Source organism: Pteropus vampyrus, unplaced genomic scaffold (assembly GCF_000151845.1).
Source record: "Pteropus vampyrus isolate Shadow unplaced genomic scaffold, Pvam_2.0 Scaffold284, whole genome shotgun sequence".
NCBI lineage: Eukaryota > Metazoa > Chordata > Mammalia > Chiroptera > Pteropodidae > Pteropus > Pteropus vampyrus.
The window spans coordinates 1,103,616-1,108,763 of NW_011889065.1; positions in this window are offsets into that span (position 1 = coordinate 1,103,616).

The following is a 5,148-nucleotide window of genomic DNA, read 5'->3' on the forward strand; positions in this document are numbered from 1 at the left end:
TCTAAAACCTTCTAAGTAGAAAAGACATGTTCAGAAGGCTGTAAAATATGCCCTTTGCTTACAAGAAAAAGGTCACTTCTATGTTAACAAATTGTAATAGGTTACTCATAAATGATCACATCAGTGACTAAAATATGGTGCTGTGCACACTTTAAATATTGGTATAATTACCTGGGCCTTAACTAGTGATACTTCTTCTTTTATTTTTTATTTTATTTATTTATTTATTTTTTGCCTAATAGGAAGTACCTTAGAGCTTCTGAAAGACTACAAAAGTTAATATAAATTTATGGACTAAACGAAATGTCTTAAAGTCAATATAATCACATTTGTTTTGTCATCTTCAAATCTTTATACTTAATTCTACATGACTATGTGCCTACCAATTATTATACTGAGGAAATACATAACAACTTTTTGGACTACAACAGACAGACAGTTGAAAAGTGTACATGGAAAGGTTACAAGGTCATGCTCCATTGTAATATATCCTTTAAAAAAAAAAAGAACATTATAAATCGGCTCTCAGAAAGGGCAGTTGAAACTACGTAAACTGTGGTACATCTAGACAATGGAATATTATTCAATACTAAAAATAAATGAACTATTATAGCATAAAAAGACATGGAAGAACCTTAAATGTATATTCCTAAGTGAAAGAAGGCAATCCACAAGAGCTGTATACTATTTAACTATAACTATACAATATTCTGGAATAGGTAAAACTATAAATACAATAAAAAATCAGTATTTGCCAGGAGTTGGGGATAGGAAGAGAAACAGAGTACAGGAGACTTTTAGGACAGTGTAACTGTTCTATGTAATACTATCATGGTAGATTCATGTCATTATACCTTTGTCAAAAATCATAGAATGTACACCAAGGTTGAACACTAATATAATCATAAACTTTGAGTGATAAATACGTGTCAGTGTAGGTTCATTTATTATAACAAATGTACCAGTGTGGTAGGGGATGTCAATAATAAAGGACATTTTGTATGTTAGAAACTTTTTGAGTTTTTCAGTGAATTTTGCTTTGAACCTTAATTAAAAAAATAAATAAATAAAGTTTATCAATTAATAAAAAGTCAGTATAGCAAAAATACATTTGTAAAATAGTTGCTTCACAGAAAAAAAGAGAAGCAAAATATCTCAAATATACAGTCTCGTCATGAGGAGACAATAAGGTACAAAACAATATAAGAAAAGGGATAAAGTCTATACAGCATTATTAATCCTTCTGCCTATTAGTTTTTAGATTGATATTTTCTCTCTTAAAATGCAGAGTAGTCAAATTTCTGTGTACTACTGAGTATTAGTAATATTTTAGCTTGAAATTATAAGTGATAGACAGCTTATATTAGTTTTCCCAAATTTCACTCTGAATTTAGGCCTAAGAAAGAAGGATTTATGTAAAGGCCTAATATCTATTTTTCTCCTATTCCAGAAAGAAGGCCCAGGATAAAAATGAAGGCAACCAACCTTATTTCTTATATGAGTTGTAGTATGATATTAATAGATGAGCAGAAACTAGTAATTGCCATCAGTAGAATTTCTAAGTAGAAGTAATTTTTTTTAAATTAAGTTTATTGAGGTAACATTGGTTGATAAAATTATATAGGGTCCATGTGCACAATTTTATAATATATCATCTGTATATTGCATTATGTGTTCACCACCCAAAGTCAAATCTTCCATCAAATCTTTTGACTCTGTTTACCCTTTCTTATCTCCCCTTCTCCCTCCAGGTAGAAACAATTTTAATTGTTTAATAAATGGCTTACTTATTCCAAAATTTAGCAATTCTCTTGATTTATTCAGCTTTAATCTGTAAAGACACAAGAGCTTTTTTGAATGATGGGCTTTGGTACTTCTTATTGATTTGTAAACTTTACATTTAAATTAGTTTTTGAGACTAAAAATAAAATACATTTACACACAGACTCACATGCACACATACATGCACATACCCAAGCATATTAATACATACACACATACATACATGCATGCATACATGTGTTCTTGTAGGTCTGTGTGTGTGACATAAATAATGTGAAATATTAAAAAATCATACATTTTAAAACCTGGAAATTTTAATGATGGTTAATGTTTGCATTAAATATGTGTTGAAGATATGAGCTGTTGTTTTCTATTGCTTTAACTTAAGTAATGCTATATATGAAAGAAAATGATGCATATAGTATAGCCTAAATTATATCACAAATGTATACTCTTTTCATAATGTCTTAATCCATATTTTATTTTTTGAGTTTCACCATTTTTTTAAGGTAATATCTTATGGTTTTTCACATATTACACTAATTTTTATTTTAGGATTTTTTAATCCTCCACAATTGCATTTCTCACTGCTGTATGAGATATCCTTTAATATAATACACATTTGGAACAACATATCTCTGCTCTGAATATTTATTAAGATAATTATTCTTCATCAAGGGACACCAGAGTGCAGTTTTTGAATAGGCTTGAGTATCTAAAAGTGAGTGGGTGATATATTATCTTTCTGGAGACATATGATTTGATTTCCTTGGTTTCCTATTTATAATGCTAAAATCACAGAAAAGAAATATGTACACAAATCTGACAGCTGAATTAAAAAAAATCTTGAAATATAAAGAAGAAAAACAAATCTTAAAATATTATTATTTCAACTTAAAATATTTAAATTAAAGTAATATGAGAAATATAATTAGTTCACTTTTAAACTACTAGATCTACTTCCCCTTCAAAGTGAAGAGAGCTCAAAAGTCAACATATGACAACTTATTTTCATCTTTCAATATTTGGTTTTATTTTCCTCTTCAGCCACAAATATATTAGATATATTTATATATATTATATATATACGGAAATATATATATATTTCTCCATTATATTGGAGGAACAATGCATGAGAAAAAAGTTCCTCTAAAAATTAAAATGTTTATAAATTTGAAGGAAAATACATGAAATGGAAACTCCAAGAAATAGCACATTTCACAAGAAACATTTTCATTAATAGTAAGCTGTGTAACATATATTTGTAGATTTTTAGTGGTTTTGATTTAACTGAAGTGAAATGACAATCCCGCACATAGCAATGATAATACTATAGGCCTCATAGACAGAAAACATAAAGTAGCAGAAAAGAAAACTCCTCATTTATATCAAGATTATTCCACCTTTTCACAAAAAAAGATATATTTTTCTTTCAAGCTTATTTAGTTTATATACAGCAATGAATGTTTATCTAATTAAATCTGTTAATAAGACTTTAATATTCATGAGAAGAGATTCTTAGCCAGAACTATGAGTATAATATAAATTATGCTGTTCAAGAGTAGGCATATTGAGCATATTAATAAAGTCAAAAAGCAAGAAAAATAAATGACACATGAACACATGATACCATGTGAACAGAAAGCTATACATACACATACAAAATATACAATTATCAGAAGTTAAGGTCAAACCAAACCATTGAACTCAGATGGAAACAAAAGCTTAGAAAGAAATTTTACATGCTGAATTCAGCAGCTGAGGAAGAAAATACAAAACATTGTTTTCACCCCTTTGAGCTGTCAGAAGTGACAGAATGGTGAGGCACAAGATGGACAAAGATCATCAAACTGGTTTCTAAAATAAAGCTTGCTGTTTCCTGGATTATACATAAATTAGTGTTTCACGCTTGACAAAATAGGTTTTATAATGAAAGGCATTCAAAATATAACAGTGAAAACAGTTATGCAGGATGCCAATAGAATTTTGCAAATAGTATTTCACATCTTCCTTGTACACAGTTCACAGTTGTTCTTAAAATATAGCAAATATTTTTTCCTTATCATAGTGTTAGGTGCCAAACTGAAATAACAAGATGCAGAATGTGAGTGCCTAGCAATATGGCGGTGGAAATGGAGGGAATGGAGACATACTTCAGAAAGTTGCTGCAATTTACATGCTAATACTAAAAAACAAAAACAAAAACAAAACAAAACAAAAACATTTAGTTTCCAGAAATCATATACAAATTTATTCAAACAGCTTTATTAAAAGAAACATTATTTTCGCTAAGTCCCAAAGAAAAAAATATATTTTGCTGATTAACAATATATTAATATAACGTTTTATATTCACAGGTGAAAGTCTCATTTTCAAAAATAATTATGAAAAACTACCAACTAATTTCTGTTTTTTTTTCCTTTTTTAAAAAATTAAGTTTATTGGGGTAACATTGTTTAGTACAATTATATAATTTTCAGATGTACATTATCATTTGACATCTGTATATTCTATTGTGTGTTTACCCTCAAAGTCCAGTTTCCTTCAGCTAATTTCTTACTAAGTACAATAGAGTCATGTAATTATGTTAATATGTTATATATCTAAAATGTGAAGAATAAAGAAAGAATTCCATAAAAATATTGAGGAAAAGATAAAAAAAATTACCTTCCTAGTTTGAATTATCAGAATGGTCTCATTAGATCTGAACCACTATAAACAATAAAGTTGCCAGAGAAATTCAGACAAATTTGTAGGATTCTGCGAGGTGAGATGAAAAATCAAACAAGTTGGAATCATGCTCACAAAGTAGTAAGATTTTTTTAATGATGAAATGTTAGATGTCTACACCATTAACCCGAAAGATAATTTTTTAAAAATTAAAATAAAAAAATATGTAAAGTTCTGACCTTATACTAGAAAGAGAAGGCCAAATTAAATGGAAAGTAAATAGTAGAAAAGAATAAGGATCAGTGTAAAAACCAATAAAATGGAAAACAGAGAAAGGATATAGAAAATCAATGAAATAAAAGTTACATTTTAAGAAGATAAATGAATTTGATTAACCTATAGCAAAACTAATCAGAGAAAAAATATAGAAGACATAACTTGTTAATACCAGAATAAAAAGAAAATATCACTGTAAATTCTAGAGATAATAAAAATATAAGAGGGGCATCAAGATGGCGAGCTAGGTAAACACAATGTTTGCCTCCTTCCATGAACACATTAAAATTACGACCAAATTCTAAAACAATCAACTTGGAGAATCACCTGAAGACTAGATGAACATATCACATACAACTGAAAATATAAAGAAAAAACCACACCAAGACTGGTAGAGGAGGTGGAGATGCAAAATGAGCT